General features: G+C 36.5%; 1 long non-coding RNA gene across 1 annotated transcript; it reads left to right on the top strand.

Moving 5' to 3' along the window:
• Positions 1-548: 548 nt before the first annotated feature.
• LOC150055926 (uncharacterized) lies at positions 549-10,421 on the top strand. The gene is made up of 3 exons (XR_016537478.1): positions 549-1,237; positions 5,145-5,290; positions 10,280-10,421. It is a non-coding gene; the product is annotated as an uncharacterized LOC150055926 (long non-coding RNA).
• Positions 10,422-27,181: the final 16,760 nt, after the last annotated feature.

Below are 27,181 nucleotides of genomic sequence, written 5' to 3'. Positions count from 1 at the left end.
ACTGCTGGCCACAATTAATTGTTCCCAACACTGCTGCTTATTTCAATGCATGCCTCCTCAAAATGAAAAAACAAATGTTTAGCATTGTATGCTTTACATTTATAGTGCTTACACAGTGAAGGGTACTATTACCTAGCTTATAGCTCATGGTTATTGTCCAGCTGAGCAATTTCATGTTGTAGGTTATCAGGCACATTAGTGGGGTCTACAATGTGAAGGGTATCAGAGGTGTTTAATTGTATATGTGGTTAGTTGTTTATGTCCATAAAGCTCTCATTAAATACCACAATTATTTTTGCATATTCACCAGCATGTTCAAGCTTTGTAGAAGGCTTTCATCCTTCTAGAGAACAGAAATACATCGTGTTACCACTTTCCAGTTGTCGTTTGTACAGCCTTAGTTGAGCTCTCCTCGCAGAGAGTTTGTGTGCACAGCATTTCCAGCTGCAACCCCCTGTTTGTCTGTTTTATATAATAGCATGTTTTACTCATAAATGAAAAGTTCTGTTGTAACCAAGGGTGACTATCCTTCCCTTCTGTGACCTGAATCTTACTTGACAGTACCTTGTGCTCAGATTAAAACCATTCATCAAAATTACCCTTTTAGGATTTGAATGTTGGTGGGCTCAAGATTCATATGCTGAAGCAGTGACTGTACAATTACTTTATTAGTAGGTGTGATCTTCAGATGTGTGAAGAAACTCTGAAAAGATAAGCCAGAAATTTGGCCTGTGCCAGACATCAAATCTGCTGGCGCCTTGAAGATGGACTACCTAGCTTTCAGAATTATTAGAAATTAGTTCTTTTTTTTTTTTAAAAAAAAAAAAGCCATCTTAAAGAACTGAAAATAGACCTTCCCTACGATCCTACCATACCACTTCTGGGCATCTATCCTGAACATCATGACCCAAGATATTATAAGGACACCTGCTCAGCTATGTTCATCTCTGCACTATTCTCAATAGCCAGGCGATGGAAACAACCCAGATGCCCTACTGCAGATAAATGGATACAGAAAATGTGGTATATATACACAATGGAATTCTACATAGCCAACAGACAAGATAAAATAACGGCATTCGCAGGGAAGTGGATGAATCTAGAGCGAATCATGTTGAGTGAGACAAGTCAAGACCTAAGGAACAAAAGGCGCATGGTATCCTTAATATGTGGCTATTAAAACCAAAAAGTACAAGAGCGAGGACTCAATAACTGCATACCCAAAGCTATGGACATGGTAATGGAAATACAAACATAACTATATAGACATAAAAACCTATGACTCTATAGACATAATGTTTTATTTCATAAATTAATATGTTTCTATGACATACAAACCCTTAGCCTAATTTTGATTAAGTTCTAAATACTAAGTTCCAGTGATTATAAATAGAGATTCCCTCCTTGAACACTTGTATGTTAAACTTGTCATTTAAAATATGATGTAAAAATCAACATTAATAAATTCTTAAAAAGAAAAATAAGCCATCTAGCTTATAGTATTTTGTCATAGCAACCTGAATGGACTAAGCTCTGATGCAAGTGTTCCAATGTTTTGATGGCTCCAGGGCTTCTATTCTGCCCAAGCAGGTCCAATGGCATACAGTATCTCTATATGCCTCCACCTCTAGGAATTTTAGAGTGAAAGTAGGCCATGAGACATCTGATGTCTAATTAGTGAAATAATTGGTTTTCAGGCTACTTGGCTTTCTTATGCAAGGGTTGTAGGCAAGGATTTTTGGTTACTTCATTCAATATAGCTGAAGCTAGTTTTTCATATTGTCTTTAATTGATGTATATTCAATTGTTTCCTTGAGTTGCTAGTAGTTCAGACCTGTGATCCTAGCTACGTAAAAGGCTGAGATATGAAGATCATGGTTTGAAGTCAGTCCAGGAAAGTAAAATCCATGAGACTCTTATCTCCAAGAAATAATACTAAAAAAGCCAAAGTAGAGCTCTGGCTTCAAGTGGTAGAGTACTAGCCTTGAGCAAAAATACTCAAGGGTGGTGCTCAGGTCCTGCGCAAGGACCAGCACAAAAATTGTATGTAATAAGTGATCTTATTATGGTATTTCTGTATGTATATATCATATACTTTGATTATACTAATGTACTTTATTACCTTTCCTTCTTCCTCCTCCCCGTCTTGATTTTTCCTTCCCTGTTTTACATCCACTTTGTAATCCCCATTTTACTTTTAGAAACATGAGTTTTATTTTGTTTGATTTTATTTTGTTGATTTTCCCTTGCTTCCACAAATGAGAGAAAAACATATGATGCTTATCTTTTGGGAACTGGCTCATTTCACTAAACATGATACTCTCCAGTTCTATCCCCATTGCAGAAAATGATATAATATCATTTTTCAGTGCCTGAGTTTATATGCCATGTTTTCTTTATTCATTCATCTGTTGGTGGGTTGGTAGGCCAATTTTAGAAATTCTATCAACTGATCTTTGCAAATAGTACCTGAGTACACATGTATCTCTATCCTAAACTGAATTTGTTTCTAGAGTATACACAGTCTTTACTTCCAAAATTCTGTTTAGGGCTGGGAGTGTGGCCTAGTGGTATAGTACTTGCCTAGCATGCATGAAGCCTTGAGTGCAATTCCTCAGTACAACATGAACAGAAAAGGCTGGAAGTGGCACTGTGGCACAAGAGATAGTTCCCAGGCCCTGAGTTTACACCCCAAGACTGGCAAAATACAAAAGCAAAAACAAAAAAGAAAAAATAACAACTCTGTTTAACTATTTGTCATTCTTTCAGATAATCTATACTAGCTAGTCTTTCAAAATTAAAATTCTCAATGATCAGGTCACAGAAATTGCCTTTTAGTTTCTTCTCCAAATATTTTCTTAATGTATACATTGCTATCTCAAGGCACCCTTTCTCTTGCCTGCCTGAGGATGGACATTCATTGATTTGTTTCATCTTCTTCATCTACTGCATGACTCCTATCAGTTCTCTATTGAAGACTTAAGTTTAAAAAAATAACCATTTTTATTTTCTTATGACACCAAATGGTAAGTAATCAATCAGAGTAATTGATGACTCACATATAATTCCAGGCATCATTCATCAAGGACAAATGCTGGACAAAATGGCCAAACTAAAATGACAGGCAAAAATAGAGTCTTCAGTTTGGTTGGACAAAAATCCTGTCTGTTTCTGCCTCTCTGTCTCTGTCTCTGCCACTCTTTGTCTCCACTATTTCTCCATTTGTTCTTTCTCTCTCTGTTTCATGGTTACTTTTGGTATTTTTTTTTGTTTAGCTTTGTTAGTAGCACTTTATGGATTTAGTAGTTGAAAATTTGAAGTCTGATCTAAAGAATGTGTTCAAGTGTGGGACAAAGTGCAACCTGGAGTTTCCCAGCAGTAAATGTTTAATCCTCCTTCTTCCAAGACTTCAGAAAACTCCAATAATTGAGGAAACAGGAATATCTAACCCTGGAGTACTTTTTATCAACACTGTGTACTTCATAACACACGGGGGATATTTTAAAGACAGACATAGGTGTTCAGTAAGTTTACCCTTTGACAAATGATTGTTTTACCATGTATGATACTCTCTACAAAAGTTTTACTACTGTTACACCAAAGAGCCATAAAATGAGATATACCTCCCCCATTTATACATCTCGCTCAACTCTGAAACTAAGCATAATATTCACCTGAGGGAAAAAAATAGAGTAATCCATAGGGAAACCTGGGTCAGGGTTTTTAGTCCTTGATCCCTCCCAATTCACAGGAGAGATAGAGAACAGGACGAGCTGAAAAAGGAGAGGGCTGACTGACCACCGGCACCCAGCCCTCCCTCCCTGGAGGACAATCAGATGCGTCAGGGAGACCCATCAAGGCAGGAGCTCGTTTATTGAGGAAGTCCATTCAGCTAATATAGGGTACAGGAGTCTATCGGCACAAGGTTGGGCAGGGCAAGGGAGGTCCACATGTTTACTCTCACTATAGGTCTCAGCAGAGAGTGATAAAGCAATAGCATATTCGCATCCAATGGTAATCAAGTCTCAGCAGAAAGTGATTACCAATACCAACAATATAGCTCAAAGTTAGGCATGGCGTTCATACATGATAGCTCATTTCTTTGTGTGGTTATCTTAGTAATGCAGCTTCATGGGCCAGCCTGACTCTGCACACGGCTTCCAACAAACCTGTGCTGCATGGATGATATAAGCAATAAGCCAGGCTAAGGAGCAGTGATTAGCTTCAAGTGTTCTCTTCACTGTGACACCCATCTCCCCATTTCAGAATCTGAACATTCCCAATCAAACACTGAGGGACTACGATCCCCAGAACCCCTATAAACTGTCAGTCAAGCCCAATGGAAAAATCCTATTTTTTCATATAGAGAATGTTCCCATCTAATTATTAATAAAGTTCCTGCAACATTCAGTTGGGGAATTGTTTGATATTGATGTAGAAATGGAAGTGTCCTCATTTTCCCTTTCCTATTCCCACATTATGTGCCCTAAAAGAAATTTTTCCCAAGATATTATCATATGGAAATAACAATACACTCCATTAATTACCCTCTCTAAGGAAGAGACGTGTGACACAGCTTACAGAATCAGCTCAAAAGATAGAAAATCCAGAGTACTCATTATATGTTTTCTCCTGACACAGCACATTAAAATTTGAAGAAAGACCATGATATCATAAAGTCAGCAAAAATAAGAAAACAACACAAAGCTCTATTTGCACACCTCTGCCCTAGAAGATTAGGCATTATGCCATAAATATTGTTTTCCAGAGATCCCACATAGTGTACTGAACATGGAATGGCTAATTAAAAAGAAACCAGTCTCTCTGACTCCCTCGTCCATGTGATCTTCTGAGACTTACTGAACCTTTCTGTTCCATGTAGTTAAAATTCTACTCATTACCAAAAGTTATAATGAGAATCTTTATGAGCTTGTGAAAGCAGAACGCCTAGTACTAGGTGAGGAAAGAAAATGCCTTAGCAAATATTTGTTTCTTCTTTATGATGATGGTCTTTAAATATGTGATTGCTTTCACCATTGGCAAATTGAGGACAGTATTTAGAAGAACTCAATATTTCATGTGGTCAATGATGCTTTATGCTTCTTATGCACCGGTAAATGCTTTTTCTTTCTCTTGATTTTCAGGAGAAGTTGCCATCTTTGATCATAAGCTTTCTTAATTACAATGAGTCAGAGCTAGACCCATCAGAAACTGGCCTTTCCTCGCCAAAATGACTCAATTACAGGTTCAGAGGAAGATTCAACCCAAAGATATCAGAAGTTCCTACCAGGTATTTTCATATGGTTTTTGAAAAGAGAAACTGTATTACATATTAACAGATACAAGTGTAGAGTATGCATGGAGCAGATTCATCCTCTGTCTGGGAGAGCATTGGCTACAGTAGAAAAGAATGAGTCTGGGAGGCAAAAAGGAAGTTTCATAGGCTCCTGTTTCCCCTCATCCATCAAAAAATCACAGTTATGCTGTAGGATGTTGTACCAAGTCCTTGAAATGCAGCCCTGGCAACTCCTTCTCTAGGGAGTTTGTCTCAATTTTCCCAGGATGGATTTAGGGTTCTACCTCTGTCTTTCCACAGAACCTTGTTTCAACATTTTCAATGATTTTTTTTTCCAATCACTCTTCTGTCTCTACTACTAGCACCCGGGTCCAGAGTGATCTGTTTGGGCATTAAGCATATCCTGGCCTCTGAAACATACACACAGTTCATCTTAACTCTTTTCACCTTCGTTTACTTCTCTATCTTATAGAAGATTGTGTACAGCTGTGCCAAAATGTTTAAAATTATTTTCTTTATATATCATTATGATTGTTTTGATTCTCTGGTTGAAATTTGACCATTTAAATATACACGTGCTTTTATTTTAGAATCATTTAATTTTTTTACTACTCCTAGGCAACTTGAGATCTTACAACAAAAATAGCCTACAAGAATAATATATCTTCCAAAAAGCAATTCGTGTTACTGCAGAAAATCCTGAGTGGTGATGTGGCTCAAGAGATAGAGCACCAGATTTGAAAAAAAAAAGCACAAACAAAATCCTGCTCCTTCTATATAGATGATTTTTTAATTGAAAAAGCAAACCACATTGCTACTTGAAGTTATGTCATTTATCCAGAGTTATCCTGTTTGTTTGTACTAATTATAAAAGTACTTCAACCCCACATAAAATATCATATGTTAAATGCCAAAGTTTGAGAAAAGTCAGTCTTCTTATGCTTTAATTAAACATATTTTTTGCTATTTAGTTATTTAGGGTGTTAAATAAATGCTCAGGATTTTTAATTGAATTCAAGTGAACCTAGAAGTGGAATTATTTCACAGTTCCCAAACTTTGCTCCAGGAAATAGCAATCAGAAAGCAAGAGAGTGATGCCCCAGGCAAAGAGAAGCTTGAAAATAAGTGGAAAAATTTTTCAGAAGAGAAAAAAATACTGTTGAGGCGAATGGTTGTCAAGATTTTAACTAATTCTCATCTAAAGATTATTGGTCAAGTGCTTCATACTTAACAAAGATAGTTAACAACTCAGGGTATTCTCATACATTCTAATTTTCCCCAAGTGCTAAGTGCTAAGAGCCAATCTGTATTCACTCCATTGAAAGGCAGGTTAGAGTGAACCCCTTCTTTCCATTGCATATCCAGCTGAAAACTCTGGGTACAATGGCATAAGCTTGGAGTAGAATTCATTCTTCACTAAATTCAAGCTGGGATCTTCAACAAGCATCAATGTCTCAAGCCTAGATTTAGTAGAAGAACAAGCATAGTAAGTGACACCCAGCAGTTTGGTAAAGGAAAAATGACCTGGGTGTATAAAATATGCAGTGCAGTATATGACACATAGGAGGTGCTCAATGAAAATCTTGTTACTCAGTAAAAGTAAGGAATTTTATTTTTATACTGCATGCTTTGCCAAATGCTAGTAATTAAGGGGTGAGGGCTGTTCTCTTCAAGAGATGATTTTCTGGTGGATATAAACAATAAGTACATTACTGAATATGTGAATGAATACATTGTGAATGAGTGAGTGACTTCGTGAATAATTAGAAAAATACCACAAAGGAAAACAGTAGCATGCTGGTTTATTGGCAAGGGCTGAGAGAGATGATATGCTTTTAAATAAACAACTAATAAGATTTTGGATCTAGCCAATAATATAAATCAGACAGGAAGAACATTTTCAGCAAGAAAGACACATAACAAGGCTTAAGGCAAGCTAAGGCTTGGCTCTCACGGATACCCCAAAATCTAGCATGGATCCAGCTTAGTAGATTTGGGCCAGGATAGGTTTAGGGTTGAGTAGTAGAAGGTATAGCAATGAAACAGCATGGATTTGACTCTGAGTGCAATGGAGAATAGAATTATGAAAGCTATAAACAGAATTATAACGTGTTATCAATAACCTGGTATGTATCGAATAGAGACTATATGACTCTGAAGGTCCATGTTTGAAAGTTGAAAAAATTGAAGGAAAAAAGTGGTAATTTTCATGAAGGTAGCAGTCATTGAATCAATGTATTTGAACAGACATTTTACACACTCATGTTTATGATATTATGTGATACAGTGCTTATGATATCACCCACATCCTCACATCAAAACCTTAGCTCTCAGCTTGTTCCCATCCCCACTGCCTCTACTCTATATTTTTCATGACTGTCTTGCCTCTTCCTAGACCAAAAGCCCCAATGGTGCTAGAAGTTCAATCTCGGTGACCTAACTGCCAACTCTCTCTCTGTCTCTCTCTGTCTCTCTCTGTCTCTGTCTCTCTCTCTCTCTCTATATATATATATACACATATACATATATTTGTAATTTTATTATTATTATAAAGGTGTTGTACAGAGGAGCTACAGTTACATAAGTGAAGTTATGAATACATTTCTTATTTTTTGTTTGCTAGTCCTGGGGCTTGGACTCCAGACCTGGGAACTGTCCTTGGGCTTTCTCAAGGCCAGCATTCTACCACTTGAGCCACAGCACCACTTCTGTCTTTTTCTGTGTATGTGGTACTCAGGAATTGAACCCAGGGCTTCATGCATGCTAGGCAAGCACTCTATTACTAAGCCTCATTCCCAACCCTTGATACAATCCTTTATATTAGAGGCTGAGCTACTGTGAAGACTGGAAAATAAGGGATAACTGAGAACCAGAGACCCTGGTGATCAAAGATAGCTATAAGAAACAGTCAAGGGGAAGAGGCAGGTAGGTAGAGATCTGTTGAGGAAACATAGAGATTGGGATCTGTTAGCGTTGTGGTCAGTGGTCTTGTCCTCTGGCATAGAAACAAATCACATTGTCTGTTGATTACTGAGGGGAGTGAGAGCTCTAAGATTATGGGGAGCAGGTTGTTTGGTGTCCAGATCTATCTCACTGTTTAGGTCTCGGAGTGTGGCTTAGTGGTAGAGTAGTGTCACCTCTTCTGTTTCTTCTCCTAGTTTTTTGCCCCTAAACCCCCTCTTCAATAAATTGTGTAGTTCATTTTCAACCTAGTATCTAGTGAGTTTGCCCTTTGTGCCATCATTTCTATGGTCCCCAATAACTTCCACAAAACAGATCAACTTACCTACAATACAATATACAGAAGTAAAAGACAATGACAAAGATGGAAAAAAAGCACAAATAACATAAACCCTTTTATGTGCATTTCCTGGAGTTAATTTTGATAAATGTCATTTTAAATGTCATATGTACATAGCTATTGACCCTTCATGATGCTCTCCTAAGAATGTCCTCCATTGGTGTCACTGTGTGTCATTCTTTCAGATGCGAGTATGGAATTCTATTGTGTGTATATATCATATTTTGTTGATCCATTTATCCCCTGGGGACATCTGGGTTAATTCTATATCTTGGCTATGGTAAACAAGACTGCAATGAATACAGTTGTACTGGTCGCTTTCATGTGGCATTGTTTGCAATCTGTTGGACAAATGACCAGTAATGGAATTCCTTGGCCATAAGGAAGCACTATGTTTTTCATTCCATCATTTCTCGGAACACATGTATAATATCTGTGCAACAACAAAGTAGCCTGATAAATAAGTGATAAAATACACAGAGGTCAATTTGCAAGGATATTAGTTGTGTCTACTTGATTCCCTTCCTCTCAACAAAAAGATGGCAAATCTCCTTTTGAAACTGGAGGTGTCTTACCATGCTTTAGAACATTACCTACACTAGTGGTGCAGAAAATTCTGCCTGATTATCCTGTTCAGAAACAGTTTTTTGGAACATCTCATCATAATCAAAGGTGATTTCTGGCCTTGGCATTGTTGCTGGTCATAATTAGCTCTAGTTAAACCGCTTCTTTGCATCCTGGCAAGCAGATCACCACCATCAATACCACAAACCGCTTAAGCTTGCTCTGGGGAGAGATTGTGTGTGACAGACTTTATCTTTAGGGCAAACTGCCATCAAATGCAGTTGCAGAATCCATTGCTTAGCCCAGTTCAGCTGCAAGTGCATTTGGTCGGTAAGTCTTATGGGTGAATGTCAGAATCATGACACTAATCATTTGCAGTCACATGACCACCCTTCATCCAGGGATACCAGAGAACTTCCTCTGAATTAATTGATTCTGACAACACCTCTGTGAGCTGGGCTAATTGTTATTATTCCCATTTTACAGATGAGGAGACTGAGTAATGGAGAAATTAAGTACCCTATCCAAAGTTACTCAACAGGGAGATGAAAACTCAAAAATTACCTGTAATCTGGATCCGACCCTGTCTGTCTGGTCAATTAAATGCCTCAGCTCATCTTTACTCATTGCTTCTTAAATGATCATGTTTTATTAATGTACTGTTAAGCAGCTGCCACATTTCACCCAAGAGGTGGCCACTTTTCAATCAAGGACAGTAATTCAGGTGTATAGCAACTGCTAGGACAAGCGCTCAGGGAGAGTCAAGATGTCTGCCTTCTTCTCCACAGCTCACCCTCTCTCCTAAATACTTACTTGTATGGGAAAAAAAAATATCTGGTCAGAGACTTTTGATAGTTTTTCTTCTACCTAAACGTAGTTAGGGGTCCTTTGCAACAAAGGTACATTTTTCAACAAAGGGGAAATCTACCTTTTATTCTTTTAAGTTCTTCATGACTTTTGTACATCAACAATAAGAAAATGATCATAACCAGGGTTTAAACATCCCTCATGATTATTATGAAAGTGAGAAACTTTGAAAGGTGAGAAAGAAAATCCAGATTGAAAATGTGAAGGCCCGTACTTTGGCCAGAGTGTAATCACCTTTCTGTTCTTTGCAGGATTATGGAGTTAATGGAAAGGTGAAGGGCAGAGAAGCCAAGCCTGAGACAGATGTGAGAAAAGGGAAATTTGTTTTCAGAACTCTACCTTGACCTTTCCCATGTTTGCTTTTTTTGAACTGTTGCATGTAATTCCAAAAGAATATGGGGTTTGGCGACTGGAAAAAAATTTCTCTACTTTCTTTGTGGAACAAGATTTTGTTTCCTTTATTTCGTGTGTGTGTGTGTGTGTGTGTGTGTGTGTGTGTGTGTGTGTGTGTGTGTGTGTGTGCTGCTACAGAGGCTTGAACTCAAATTGTGATAACTGTCCTACTATCCCTTAGCTTTTTCAATCAAGACTGATGTTTTCCACAGAGCCACAGCTCTACTTCTGACTTTTAATTAGAAATAAGGGTCTTATGGACTTTCTTGCCTGGCCTGACTTCAAAGTGGAATCCTCATATCTCATCCTTCTGTATAGCTAAGATTCTAGGTATGAGCCATTGGTACCTGGCAGGAGCAAGATTTTAAACTTTTTTTTTTTGCCAGTCCTGGGCTTGGACTCAGGACCTGAGCACTATCCTTGGGTTCTTTTTTTTCTCAAGGCTAGAGCTCTACCACTTGAGCTTCAGAACCATTTCTGGCTTTTTTCTATGTATGTGGTACCGAGGAATCGAACCCGGGTCTTCGTGCATGTTAGGCAAGCACTCTACCACTAGGCCAAACTCTCAGCCCAGGATTTTAAACTTTTATAAGCACCTATCTCCTGATATGAGGATTAGGAGCATTCTTAATCTGGCAGGGTTATATCAAAGATTAAGTGAAGTTGTATGTAAGAGTTAGTCTGGTACACTGTACTTCATAGATGCTGAGGAAATAAAAACACAGAGACTGGAGAGGGCTATTGTTAGCAATTCTGTATCCCAATATGTTCCACAGGCTTCAGCTTCTGTGAATACTGTTGTTATTCTGTAAATTCCCTGCTGACCCATGGCAGTTGATCCTTCCATAGACCAAGTCCATTACCTGCTTCTGCCTCTCACTTCTAAATCCAGTCTTTTCCAATATCCTTGAACTATCCATCAATCAGTCAGGGTCTCAGATTCTTTTTCTAGTAAATGAGAATAACAGGTTCCTCTGCTTAACCTTACCTTATAAAATTATTAGCAAAAAGCAAATGAGAGAATAACTTGCTTTGCCTTGTAAAGTTTAGCCTGCAACCAATTCTTAAGGTTTTCAACCTTGTCATTATTATTTCGTAAGGCTGAGCGGAGAGAGGAAACCTTATTTTAATTATTCACCGTCAGACATTAATGATAAAGAGTAAGTCGTTTACCCCTGCTAGGTAACATTGGTTCATTTTAATAAAAGCTTTTAATTCCTTGATCCACAAAAAAACACCTGGAAATATAAGTGAAAATTAAAAGCAATGGAAAGAACATGAAGGAGAATTAATTTAAATGGGTAAACCCCTGAAATTAGCCTCGTTGTATTTAACTTTTAAACAAGGATCATTCTGGAACAATTTTATATGTCTGTAAATTCTAAGCATAATGCACAAGGGTGATCTTGTGGGAGGAAATGCAAAAGGCAAGAATGTGGGTACCAAACAGCCCTTACCCCTTCCTTCTGTACCTATCTCAGATCCCACTAAATATTTTCCCTGGGCAAGGGTTGAATTTCAGCAGTGCTCAGAAGTCATCTCTGCTATAAGTGTTCCTTGTCCCCACAAGATGGCTGCCTTCTTAATCTATAGCAGTGACTGTGTTCAATGGTGCAAAATAGGCAAAGATCTGTATTGAAGCCCCCCACCAGTGTCCCTACCAGTGTCTTCCTTTGCTAACTGCTTCAGAGGAGGGAAAAGTAAGCCCAATGCAAATTCGAAATCCAAGTGCCAAAAAGCTAATAAAATGATTTTAAAAAAGAAAGGTCCTGGCACTGATTTTCCAGTGCTTGCAATGACATGCGAAAATATGCCCATTCATGCTTAGGAAAAAACACTGGACTGCTCCTATAAATGGGACCCAAGGATCAGCTAAAGCAATATAATCTAATTACTATTATTAATAACAGTAAGAGTATATTAAACTCTCCCTATCAGCAAGCAGGTACAGTATTGACCTTTTCTTTCAAAGACAGCTATAATGCTCTTATTTACTATGCTAAGCATTTTATTCTGCAGTAATAATCATAAAATGATTAACATGCTGGTATCCCATGCTGCACTAATTCTCTTGGATTTTGTTGAATAGAAGGATCGTTATGTCCTTTACTGAAGAACACAGAGGTCAACTCCTAAGTAAAATGTAGAAGAAATACCAATCTAAGAATATTAACAAAAACAATGATAGCCAATGAGGTACATTACTTGTATTCATCTACCTGTCTGGTTCTCTATCTATCTCATTCATCCATCCATCTCTCTTAATTATATATTTCATGGTCCATTACCACCTACCACCCTCCACCACCAGTATATACTAAGGAACACTCTGATATAAGAACTAATATTCCCCAGCAAGATCAGCTGTAGCAAAGATAGTTTGGACCCAATAAATTCCATAGATTCATATATATTTTTCCTTCTGTTGCAGTAAAGTTGATGCATACCAATGAATTGAGACACAATGATATCTCTCACTTCAAGGATAAGGCAATTAAAAGCTAGTACATAGACCCACATTCGCTTTCTGTTACTCAGTTAATCAGCTTATAAAAAAACAAGCTTTATTCTGTCTCACATTTTTCAAGGTTCTAGTCCATAGTTGGTGACACTGTTGATTTTGTCTGTGGTGAAGCATCATGGTGAAAATTTGTGTCCAAGCAAACTACGTATCTAATGTCCAGGGGACAGAGAAAGCAGAGAATGGGCTGGCATCCTCTTGAGGATTGCTTCCAGTGACATAAAGACTTCTCTTCAGGTTCCTCCTTTCTCATGCTAGACAATCCCTTAATACACTCTGCAGAGCAATCCTCTAATATGGGGACCTAAGGAAGACAATTAAAATGTAAACCAAGGAAATCTTTTTTTAAATTGTATTTTATTGTCTTTAAACAGTTGCACAAAGGAGTTATCATTCGATACAACAGTCTGTGAGTAGAATGCACCTAAAGCAATCTGTCACATCTCTCCTTCTCTATTAGAACATTTTCAGTATTATGTGTCACTAATGGTAGGTATCCCTGGTGATAAAGACTGGTCAGCCCACCTATGTGAAACAGTCCAGGAAGGATGGCTTTGGGTTGCATGAATTCTCGAATATTCTGAGAGTTTGTCTATCTTAACAGTAACTGCTTATTGTCCTGACTAATGTTGGGACCAGGAATTGACTTCAGATGATCAATGAATTTAAGCACTTGATTCAGCTTCTCAAGGACTTAATTTTCTTTCAGCTAGAATCAGAAGTTTCCTTCTGTCTAGCACTCCACAGTTTGAAATAAGCTCATTGAGTGTATACAAGTAAACCATCTTGGGTCTGGTGTGTTAGCTTTCTCTCATCTACAGACAAACTCTCTTGTCCCGTCATTGATACTCTAGACTTTTGATGTATAACTCTTCGGAATGTACCCAAACTGTATTATAAGTTCTCATTTTTGCATCTTTCTGCTGTTTTTCCTAGGACTGTGAACACCTCTGGGGTCAGGAACTGTCTTTTTGTTTTAATCATTTTATCATCAGGCTCCAGGACTGTGTAGAGCAATCAATAATTTCTTTCTTGGAATGTAATTATGAATCTTGAAAAGAAAGTTTGCAATAGCTTCTGTCTCTTCCCTGCCATCAGAAGGAAAAATGGCCCTACAAGATGTATAGGGAGTTTCAGAGAATGGAAGTGAATACAAAGGAGGGACAGAGGCTGAGACAAAAAGAGTGAAAAAGCAATTGAGAACTCTAGGGATGAGAGCAGGGCTAACTTATTGATGTCAAAGGGGACACCCAGAAGGTATGAAGAAGTTAAGCCAGATAACGTAGTAACACTCCAGGTCAGAGCACAAAGGTCACCCCTAGCAGAGCACCTAATCATTTTTGAAGCAGAAAATGAAATGTGGCTGAGAGTTAGGAGTTCAGAGAGGGGATGATCGTATAGAGCCAATGTTTTTGGTTTTGTTTTTTTTTTCCTTTCTACCAAAGACATTCATTGATTGGACTTAAAGGGAATGAAAATTTGAGATTTGATGGCAGAGCCTCAACTCTCCAGATGTCTGGGGCCAAGGAATACAAGGCAGGGTGAATTGGTCAGGATGCTAGTGACAGTTTCAAACTTGTTTGACAAGTAGAACAAGACAGGATGGTATGACTAGATGCCAAGTGGAGAACTGGGCTTCTGGTATGGTCTCAACTAATGTAATCAGGGAATGCACACATCCTACTCAGTCGAATCTTTAAAAAAATATTCAACCAAGGATGGAAATCTCAGCATGGTAGACAGCTCCACTGCCTACCATGAAGGTCATCGGAAGGTCATTCAGAGCTGGCAGTATTCAGGAATTCTACAGGTTTGTCAGTAGAGGATCACTGCTGTGCCATAGTGACATCATAGGGCACCACATTAATAATATAAAGACATAGGTGAAAAGGATATATGAAGAAAAAACTCATGTAACCGAAACTTTAAATTTAGTCTTTTATTATTTCAGGAAAGAACTGTTCACTATGTCATCCATAAATCCTAAGAGTTCTAATAATAATAATTAATAATAATAATGGCAAAGTTTTATTTAAATATTGACTATAGCTCACTAGTTAGAAAGCAGGTTTCCTGAATTTCAATCCTAATTTTATAATTAATAAACTATGTGAATCCAACGGCCTTAGTTTTCTCACATGCAACACGAGAAGAACAAAATAACTGACCTGACATGATGGTACACATGTATAGTCCCACCAAGTAGGAGAATTTGTGAGTTCAAGGCCAGCCTACACTACATAGTGACACCCTGTTACAAAAAACAAAACTAGGGGCCAGGAGTTTGGCCTAGTGGTTAAAGTGCTTGCCTAGCATGCATGAAGACCCGGGTTCGATTCCTTGGTACCACATACATAGAAAAAAGCCGGAAGTGGTGCTGAGGCTCAAGTGGTACAGCTCTAGCCTTGAGAAAGTCCAAGGACAGTGCTCAGGCCCTGAGCTCAAGCCCAGGACTGGCAAAAAACAAACAAAAAAAAACTATTTGGGGAGATTTTAGGAATTTGTGTATTGAAAGTATTTTAATCTTTTATATTCTCAATATTAGTATCAAGTCTCTTGTGGTCCAGTGAGTTATAGTACTATTATAGGCTTACAATGACATTTCCCAGCTACAATACAATGGTCCTTAAAGTGAATGAATTAGACACTTAATAATTGGTGGATCCAGAATTCTAATAAACTACTTTAATGTAAATTGCTAATGCCCTAGTCAGTACAGTGGCCTGCCTCACAGCAGGTTATCAATAACTCAAAAACAGGAGTCTCCCGTAAGTCCAACATCACACTTAATTGTGGAACACCTCAATGTAGCATTGCTCTTTGGCCATCAACCAACCCCTTAGGCTTGAGATCTAAATGTACTATTTCAATGGAGAGTTAGAGCTGTGTGGAAGGAGATGGTAGAGTATATCATCACCCATGAGTAGACACCATATTGTGAAGATTATGATGCCAAAAACAGAAAGAAAAAAACAAGGTTCCAATGGCAACATGAAAAGGCGAAAAGAGCAATTGAGATTTAGAAAAATTGCACTTTGAAAAGTTATTTTTTTGCAAAAAAAAACAACAAATGACAAAACTTTTCTGTTTTCTCAGCAAAACATGAAAACTATAGTCTCTGAATAAAGAGATGAAAGATGAGATTATATGAAAATAAGTTGAGATAAGAAGGGAGTTGCCAGGGAGGCAGGTAGCAACCTGAACAGGGGTTTGTCATGATAAAGTTCATAAGGAGATTAAAATTGCAATAACGGAATGGGAATCTGCATTAAAAGCAATAAAGAGCAACATTAAGGCTTTAAAATTAGTGGTGACGAGTTTAAACTCTAGAATCTGCCCAGCAAATGCATAATGAAGAAGAAAATATCGAAGATGTGGACACCAGTGATAAGACCGAAAAGCAGAGAGAGAAGAGGATAGGAGGATACGTGATTTTGTAGAAGCATAAACCAAAAGGACAGCAAATAGTGAAGTATGTATGGAATAATATAGTATGTATTCAATGAGTTTGCAAGCAACATATAAAATATAAACAACTGTATATTTATATATAATTAATAATAATATATACAAATAATATAAAGTATACCCCATGCTTAATGTATGCCATTTTGATCTTAATATAACGTGACATATTGGGAAAAATAGAGAAAAATAAGAAAATATTGGTGATGTTGTCTGTAGCTCTATTACACAGAAATTCTAAATGCATATACTGTGTGTGACTTAGGAAGGAAGATGCATATTGATTAGATCATGTGAATCTACAAAATATTTATAATGCTTTACTATGTATGGAGTAACCATAAATTCTTTATATTTATTTTCTTTTTAAGATTTTATTAGCATTGATTTTTACATCATATTTCAAATGTCATGTTTAACACACAAGTATTCAAGAAAGGATTCTCTATATACAATCACTGGCACATAAATTTTAGAACAGAATGGGACTGTGAATGTGTCCCCCTTGTAGTATATGCAAAACATGGTAAGAGGTAGATAAACATGTGATACTGTTTTAATAATATTAAACTTACATTATACTTTCTTCTTTCAAAAAATTATAACCACAAGGAAAAATATTTTGTAATTTATATGAATTTGTTTGTTTTTATTCTTAAGCCCAGACCTATGTTTTAGATGGCATTTTAAGACCGAAAATGTTAAGGACTAAAAGTCAAGTCAGTTTTTTTGTGAGTGAGTGAGTGTGTGTATGTGTGTGTGTGTGTGTGTGTGTGTGTGTGTGTGTGTGTGTGTGTGTGTGTGTGTGTATGCGTGTCCTGGGACTTGAACTCAGGGTTTGGGCACTGTCTCTCACATACTTTTGCAATCAAGGCTATCATACTACCACATGAGTGAGCACTTGACTTCTCCCTTTTTGTTGGTTACTTGGAGATAAGTATCTGAGAGATTTTCTGCTCAGGCTGGCTTTGTACTGCATTCCTTAGCTCTCAGGCTACTGAGTACCTAGGATTACAGGTGTGAGACATCAATGACCAGCTTCCCCTGAAAATTTTTATAGTTTGTTTCACCTGAAATAAATTCATCTCTTTTGTGTACTAAATCTTAGCATCTACTTGAATTAGTATCTTATTGCTCTTTTGTTTTAGTGTCTTAACAAGGTTTCAGCTAAGTAAGCCTTGGACCATAATATGCTAGAAGAAAATAATATTTTTACAATAAATGCTATGCCCTCCTCCTCCTCCTTCTCAAGAATCCAATGTATCTCCCCTTATTAGAGTTATTTTTCATGACCTTCAGTAGACATTTTGGATTCTTTCATGTCAGTTTGTTAAGTTGTTTGGATTCTTTCATGTCAGTTTGTTAAGTTGTCCTAAGGGCTTTATTTTTTTTTTAATTTTTGAAAATCAATCCTTTCTTCTTTGTGCTTACTGCTATGACCTGGATAATTACCCCTCCAAATCTCCATTTGAAACTTAATCTTCAAAGTCATCAGTTAATGGGGCTTTGTAGGTATGTCCTTTAGAAAGCAATTAGAATTCTATAGGACGGAAAGTCTTCCAATTGAATATAGTGGATTTATAGAAAGTAGAAGGAGGAACCAAGTCAGCAAGCATTTTTTTGTCTTACCACATAATCTCCCTGCATTTCCTCACCAAACACAATGGCTCAGACCAAATGCCAAGGGAATGTCAGTCGGGGGCACTTAAACGTGTACAAATGTGACCTAGGTAAGTCTTCCAGTTACAAATTACCTTGTCTGTGATGTTCGGTTTCAACAGAAGATGGACAGAGAAATCTACTATCAAATATGGTGAAATCTGGAGTTATCTTTATAATCAGCATTTTCACTTGTATAATTAGATATTCTTTACTTCTTATTTACATTTGACTATTTGAGTTTGTTTCACATAATATTTTTATTTTAGTGATACAATTTCACACAATACCTAAAAAGTATAAAATAGAGGAGTAAGGTAGCCCATATTAGCTTATTTACTGAAAATTATCATTTAATACTAGTGGAAATATAAATAGCAAAGGCATTATGAAGAATAGGAAGTTCCTGAAAAAAAAGAAAGTATGTATGTCATATTATGATCCTGTTATATCCCAAAGTGAATTCAGAAACCTAAGAAATATCTACATGCTCATGTTTATTTCAGTACTGTTCATAATAAATAACTATAATTTGAAGTCAGGAATAGATGTTTGATAATCATTTAAATTATTTGTTGCAAACTATTTTTATTTCTCATTTTCTTAAGTTTCATTTTTAGTTAAATCTAAGATGAAACATTGTTAATCTAAAATGTAGATTTAAAATTTCTCTTACTCATTCTTTTAAAAGTTCCAAGCTCATTTGGTATGATTTCATTAAACTTTAGTTTGTCATTATTTTCTCAAATACTTTTGTCACATCAGTTATTTTCTTTAATCTGAGTTTACACTTACACAAATGTTTGTATTATGATGTTTATATTTTTCTTTTTTCCCATGCTAAATAATTTGTATTGGAAACATTTCTGAATTGGGTTTTTCATCTCAAATTACCCTTTGCTTTTTTATGTTCTAGTTTGTTTTGACCCTTAATTATCATATTTAATCACTCAAAAATTGCTTTCTTTAGTTTACTACTTCCTAACATGAATGAAATGAATCCTACTTTCATATTTCTAATGGTGAAGGATTTCTGTGTATCTAAACTAAACACTACTTGGTAATTTGGAGCTTTATTTCTAGACTCAGATTACTCACATTTGACACAGAAATTTGATATTTAAATTGATAATTCAGATCAGCCTGGTTGGCTTTGTTATATTGCCATCTGTGTGATGTGTATGATGTGTGCCACACCATGTGTGACACACAGAGTCAGATGTGTATAATCATGTAAATTACCATTGCTACCCATATTATATTTCCCTTGCATTTCTTGTTCTCTACATTCCTGAATATAAATCACTGCTTCCTCAATTTTTAAGGAATTCACTCTTAATAGCATTGACAAATGAAGATTCTTGCTGTAAGTATTTTTACTTGCATTATGATACAAGGCTTTGCCCTTTATCTGATTTGTTTCACAACTTATTAGCAGATATGACATGACAAAATAAATGGTTTAAAGTTGTGTGTAGGAGCATTCTTCCTATCTTCCATCTTTGCTTTTTCCAAAGGAATTATTGCCTGGACTCAACCAGTGGTCCCAGCTTGTATTGCCCAACTCACTTGACCCCTGACCAATCATTATATTCATGAATTAGTCAAGGTGAGGTCAATAGAATCCCTTAGTTCAGGAAAGCTAATAGCAGCAGATCCCTAGCTAAACTGTAGTATAGGTCAGTATTTGATGTTGTTTTCTAGTTATGAAGTATTGTTACAGAAATTGGTCATTATTATACTGAGTCATAAACTCATTTGAGTATGTGTAAGATCTCCATGCTTAAAAGGCAATTGTTTGAAAATGTTCTAAGGGTTTCTCTGGTGTTGTTTGTTGTGTTCGATTTTCTAATTATTACACTGATTTTCCCTTTATTTCCTTATGAAATTTTTTGTAGTTATTTGACTTGTCTAACTTTGAGTTTATTATTCCCTGTCCAAAGTGTAAAATATTGAAATGAGGATTTTTTGTACCATTTGGCTAGGCAGCTGTTCTTTTGCTTCGTTTTTATTTAGTTATCCAGTTACTCGATTTTTAACAACATAAACCTTTTCTTTAATAATCTCACTTGGTTGATACTTTTAAGTGACTGTTCCTGATATACAGCTAGACTTTTGCATTAATATAAAGACTTACTTCATTCTTTTGATAACTTAATTGAATGATTAACACCTTTCCAGTTTGTTCTTGCTGCATATCTCATGTATCTGACTTTCGTTTTATCTAACTGTGTTCTTCCATTCTTGAAAGACACATAAACACAATCATATGGAGACCTATATAGAATCTTATTCTTACTTTTAAACCCCTAGATAATGAAATAACCTCATTTAAAAATAAATTACCAGCCAGATGCTGTGGCTCAGGCCTGTAATCCTAGCTATTTAGGAGGCCGAGATCTGAAGATCTCAGTTCAAAGCCAGCTGTGGCACTAAGGATCCTGAGACTCTCATTTTCAATTAACCACCAGAAAAGCAGTAGTGGTGCTGTGGCTCAAGGGGTAGGGTGGTAGCCTTGAGCTGAAGAACTCAGGGGAAGCGCCCAGGCGTAGAGTTCAAGCCCCAAGACTGACAAAAATATGAATAAAAAATAAAATACCAATTTTACATATCAAATTAGACTTAAGAAAAATAGTAAAATGATTTTTGTGTAAGAAAAAGATCTGGAAGCAACCTGACTATTTGAAGAGAAAGCCATGCTTAGATGAATGATGACACCTCATACAATGAAAGATTATGCATTCCTCAGCTCTCAGGGAACATGAGATTAAGTAGTCACAAGACTCTGCCCAGTGGGCATATCAATAGTAACATTATGAATTGGATATCATTGCAGCACATTTAAGACTGAAACAAGAAATAGATCTTCTCAGTCACCATGAGCCACCTGATCCTATTTGTAAGGTTCTTGAACATTAAATGACTCTTTGAAAATAGTCTTTTTAGACCTTAAGTGCAACTTGAATGAAAAACATATATATTTTGCAGCTATTTGAATCACAAAAAAATGATTGAGTTTTTGTCAGTTCAAGAGGGATTATCAGCTCTGTATATCCTATCTTTGAAATGCCAGGAGACTCTGCTTTTACAGGATTTGGACCAGAAAAAGCACACACTGTGTTGTCTGATGTAACTTCACTTGCCAATCACCTTTGACCACAAAATTACTTTTGCAAATTGCTACATTCAGACTCTTTAGCATTTTTTTTATTTACCTCTAAGTAGAGATTATGATGATCAGTATTTTGAAACATGGAATGGGTTCAGAATTGTTAAGTGTGCAGAACTGTATTGGCGTCATTATTGCTATTGCAAAAAATGAGTGTATTCCTTTGTTCCTGCAGCACATTTCTTAGGAAATATAGACCTTTAGTGGAGAGGGAGGTTTAGGGGTCTTGTATGAATTGAGAGATAATGTTAGATTCTGCTTCCACTCCCAGCAACCAGAGGGGTTACAGATATGTAACACTGGAGTGCATACTGGTTCAAGAACCAGCTGGAGCAAGGACATTCTTCATGCCTAAGTAGGAGCAGCAGCAAATACAAAGAGGCAGAGAAAAGTCTGGGTCAATACCATGTGTGTAATCCAGGAATATAAGAAATTCAGACAAAACATAAAATCCTAAGTTTTTCATTCAAATCCTGAGTTAACAATTCCAGACTTGCATGTTAAAAGGGTACTCATGCCATGAGGATATATATGCTTGTATGTGTTTGTAATATTTATATATTATATAGGAAAGTATATACAGTATAATTTAATGTATATCATACAATTAAATTTTGTATATATTTTATAATTTTAGCTAATAGTCATTTAACAGGTAATAATTACAGTATGAGAAAGTGATTTAAGAATTGATATTACATTTCCTTATTTTTTTCCTTGTATTGAATGCTTGCTTACTTGCTACTCTCCCACTTGAGACATGCCTTCAGATTAGCATTTTGCTATTATTTTGGAGATGGAGTCCTGCTGATTTTTCTACCTGGACTGTTTTTTAACTGTAGCCCTCCTGCTAGGAGCCTCATGAGTAGGTAGAATTATAGATATGAATTGCCAATGCCTGGCAGAAGTTTTTATTGTAATAAATAGGAATACAATTCCAAGGAATTGTAGGAATAGGAATATAAACGTATCTATTGATTGAGTTGGACCTCTGTCATAACAGCCATTCTGGAGGCTGGGAAGCCTTAGATCCTGTAGATGTATACAGTCATTGGATAATCTGTTCCTGGGATTTAGACAATGATTCTCTTATTCAGACTTCACGTAGTACAAGGGGCAAACACAGTGCCCCTGGGCCTGTTTCATAAAGGCTTGAATCTCATTCAGTCATGGAGGCTCTGTGTGTGACATTTAATTACCACGCACAGTCCCCCCCCCTGCTTTGTCACCTAGGAATGCAGAGGTAGCACACCTATTCGATTTTAAAGGAACTGGCTGCAAAAAAGAACCATAAATTATATAACAATACAATTGGTTCTCAGATTATGACCAGAAGAGAGAAAGAAGGTCTTACTTAACACCTGAATGTCGGGGTTTGGAGATCACTGTCCTACACATAGTCAAAGCAGGGGTCTGGGAAGGGATTCAGAAGTAAAGCCATGGGACCCTCCAATGCTAACACTTATTTATAGCTGCCAGGCATTTATTGCTCTCAAAAACCACTTAAGTGCTTCTGACCCAGCACTCAACATCATGCCATGTGCACAATTTATATCTGATGACTGTTGGTTTCTTTCTCCTGTTCTGACACTTGTCTTGCTCCTCCATATTTTAACTGTCCTCCACTGGCAATCAGACCCTCTCACCCTGTCTGTCAACAAGGCCGTGGCTATAGAAGCTGAATCTCACATCTTCGTGTCTTCTTCAGGCCTTGATCACTGAGGCCTTGACAATTCAAAGAACTGTCCGGCTTGGTGAGAAACTTCTCCAAATTGTATGCTTTTCTAAACTTCCAGCCAGATGGGCAATTCTCCACTTCAATCTTAGACAATTTCTTTCCAAATCTTGTAGAAAATCAGTGACAGTGGAATTATTTCATTTGAAGAATGAGGAAGCCACATTGCCCTGACTATGTTCCATTATAGTTAACAGCAGGCTGGAGATTCATTTGTGGAAAGCAAATGCATAGAAGTTGGATTTCTGATGAAATCTAGAAAGCAAACAACTCCAGGTTTAATTGGACACATGAGCCTAACAGGACCTAAGAAATCAGCATGACTAATGACAAGGAAGGGACATTTAAGAAATACTCTGACCCCTTCTCAATTCTAGGGTCTGGACTAGAGAAAAGTCCTCACCTAAAACATGTAAGTTAGCAAGTGAAAAGTGAGACTACTTAAGTCCTTATTAACTAGAGTTCAAGATTGTATTTTATGGGAAAGAAATAAGGTGATCATTAATGAGTATGATTTGTTACTGAAGCAACAAAAAAAATCACTCATGTATAATGAATGAAAAACAAAAACACCATGTGTTAAATTACTATTATATGCCATATATATATATGTATATCATGTTATTTAGTTATTCCTCTAATGAATATTTGTTCAACACTTAGCACAATTAGATGTCAGTAGATGACAATGGGAAGAAGACCCATCTCTTCGATTTCATGTAGCACAGAGTTCAGTGAGATATAGAACAGGTAAAATAATAAATATATAATATAGTCACAGGTATAAATTAGGACCATGAAGGAAAATAAGGCAAGATAGGATTGAAGAGTTACTAGAAAGACAGGGTACTGTGTATACAGTGGTTAGTAGAAGTCCTTATGACCTTATAGTCTAATGAAAATACAAAATAAACTGTACAAATGCAAGAATAATACCTTCAATTAGTCATCAAATGCATGGAACACAAGGCAGACATAAACTTGCTTTGCCAACAAAAGAAAAATGTCCAGTGTTGCTGGCCTGAACTGGTAAAGAGTGGTACAAAGATGCTAGAATGGCCAGGAGAGATGAATTCATGGAGAAAATTTTGTATGCCTGCAGGAAGAAATACAAATCATCTCATCTCCACAGGAATTGCAAATGGGAGGTTTCCTGACCATACACTTAGAAAATGCAGAATGCTAGTATTAAGGTTAACTATCTAAGTACATATGATTTTAAATAAGAAGGAAAGAGAGAGAGATAATATGGAGAGATAGAGACAGATAAATTATTAGAGATGAGGATAAAAGATGGCACAGCTAGCTTTCATTTTATTGTATGGTGCAGCCTAAATCACATTCTGAGTTACTCAGAAGTATAAATTATCAGCCACTGAACACATGCTCTTACCATCTTGAAATGGGTAGCAATGGAACTTGATCCTTTCTAACATATAATTACCCTGAAATTGTCAAGATTTAAGTGCCCAGAAAACTGGTGCCAAAGAGAGAAAAACTTTTAAGAGAGTCTTGCATCCAAGGAATTTTCAGTCTTTATGAAGAAAATATTTCAATATTAATTCAATTCATCCCTGAAGTTAAAACAGGTAGAGAGAATAGACACTACCAAGGAAGAAGGGTCTGGGTGAAGAAGGTAGATTGAGACTTAACATAGGAAATGTTACAACCAACCTGAGTAATTCCTCCTGGAATTGACAAAATTCCACATTACAAACAAATGAGATGCTGGTGTAAGATAGGAAATATTTTTTAAAGGAGCAAAATGGTAGACAAAGCTCTGCTGAATAGTATAACATCGCATAGAAACATCTTTTTCTCTCTCTCTCTCTCTCTCTGTCTTGTGGTTTGAACTCAGGGACTGGGCCCTGTCAATGAGCTCTTTTGCCTGGGCTGGCTTTAAACTGCTATCCTCAGATCTCAGCCTCCTAAGTAGTTAAGATTACAGATGTGAGCCACCAGCTCTAGACCCATTTTTTTTTTGCCAGTCCTGGAGCCTGAACTCAGTGCCTAGACAACTGTCCTTGGATTTCTCAAGTCTAGCACTCTATCACTTGAGTTGCATTGCCACTTCCGCCTTTTTCTGTGCTTGTGAGCTCAGAGCTTTGTGCTTACAAGGCCCTGCTGTCGGTCCCTCTAGACTCATCTTTAGTTAAAACATTGTGTTCTTGATATGACTATGCAGATAATTCAAATGTAGCAAAAGAGAAAGCTCAGAAGTATATACAAATTACACATGAAAATTTGGAATATGATACAGATATGCTGGTGTGAAATGCTTTCCTAGGGATACCATAAAAATGCACACTTAACTGGGTGGTAAGTGTGTTATGATTCTGGCAAGGTGTTAGAACAACTAAATAATCATTAAGATAAAGTCTGATCACATTCATACTTCATGTAGTATAGCAGAATGCTAACTAAATGAAATATTTAAATATAAAGACTGAATTCCCAAAGGTTTAATAAGACATGGGATAGTAAGAGATATTCATCTTAGTATCCATTTCAGTGTACTGAACTTGTTAAGCTAAGACATAATCCTATGACTATAGTTTGATCTGAATTCAAGTAATTTTATAATGCAGCATTTTCCTACACATTTTCTGTATTCAACATTGAAACAATATCCAGAGCTAAAAGGAAATCTTAAATCAGCTTTAATTATCTGAAGAATATTGGCACTATTATTTTTAATTATTTTATATATGTTATACGGTAATACAAATTAAGAAATTTTACTACTATATTAGAATTCAAACATTTCAGCATAAGTGAAAAAACTTAGAACCTACTTAAAGAAATTTTAAAAAAGAGCAATAGAAATCAAAACTGGAAACATCAGTATGTAATCATATATTCTATTACAATATATGTACTGTCATTTAGTTGTACTCTGTAACTGTGAACGAAACCAGGCTTTTGCTGAAGATAATAATGGAGTCTTTTCTTTTGTATATTTGCCTAAAAAGGAAGATCAACCAAGACTAATGAGTCGCATCAAAATTGCCCATCAGTCAAAAGTTGAAGGCATCTTAACTTTAAATATCCCAAAGAAAATTGTATAGAAGTTATTGAAATGTATAAAATATAATTAAAGATGCAAACTTGAACTAAAGATGTAGAAAAATATATCAATGATAACATTCACATATATATCCTCATGTTTATGTGTTACACATCTCAGTGAATGTCATTAAGAAATTAGAACAATTGAATGAAATTTCCTTCCTCTAGTAGCAACTGAAAACAAAAAAGGAGTATAGAATTATCTTTGGCTTTTCTTTTGGACATGTACTACAAGATACCTGACTGGTTATAGGGTGGGGCAATTAATCTTTTTTTTCATATATTTTTATTGTAATTATTAGAAGGGTTACATTACATTCACTAGATAGAAGGTGCATTAATTCACATACATTGATACCCTTTCTCATGTCTTGGTCCTCATTTCCCTTCCCCCCCACCCCTCATCTTGTTTTCCCCCCTTCCCTATCCAATTTAAAATAACCAAATACAAATATATCCAATATATCAGATAACAAAGTGAGATACTGTAACAATATGAGATAACCAAGGGACAGCAAAAGAGATGAGAGATAACATAGTACATTAAGGACAACAATCACTCATTATATGGCTTTTGTTTCTATATCCTAGAGGTCCTTTCATTTAGCATCATACTATATGGCCTTATGTATCTAGGTTTCGCTCTATTGCAAATCTCTGCTATGAGAGCCCAAGGTTTTTATTCTTTAAACAGGAATGCTAGTTAGAAACTATAACAATAAAAAAATTAGGGATAAGAAAATTAAGAAATCACTCAGTGAAATAAATGATTTTGATAGTAGTCATTTCTGGGCAAAACATCAAGTGAAGTCAGTGAGGAATGAATTGTAGTTCTCAAGTTGCTACAATCTTAGCATCACTAAAGACAGAAAAAGCAGACATTCCTAACCTGTTAGCACAATTCACCATCAACTGCACCCAAGAGCCATGGACAATGACAACTGACCACCAGCTAAGCGCCATATATGACTATCCAGAAAATAAAAGGGACAAAAAAGGACCCCAACAGCAAATAGTCAAATGCATTCTGACACGTATTTTGCATTACAACTGATCTATTTCTGGGAGATATGTGTGCTTGATTACAGCAGGCAAGGGGGCTAGAACCTTGTTCGTGTCATAACTTAGCGAAATTTTTATAG

This window comes from Megascapheus bottae, chromosome 13 (genome assembly GCF_031878675.1).
Source record: "Megascapheus bottae isolate mThoBot1 chromosome 13, mThoBot2.hap1, whole genome shotgun sequence".
NCBI classification, from domain to species: Eukaryota; Metazoa; Chordata; class Mammalia; order Rodentia; family Geomyidae; genus Megascapheus; species Megascapheus bottae.
Note: the sequence above shows the minus strand (reverse complement) of the source record. Positions and strands in the feature narration are given on the sequence as shown.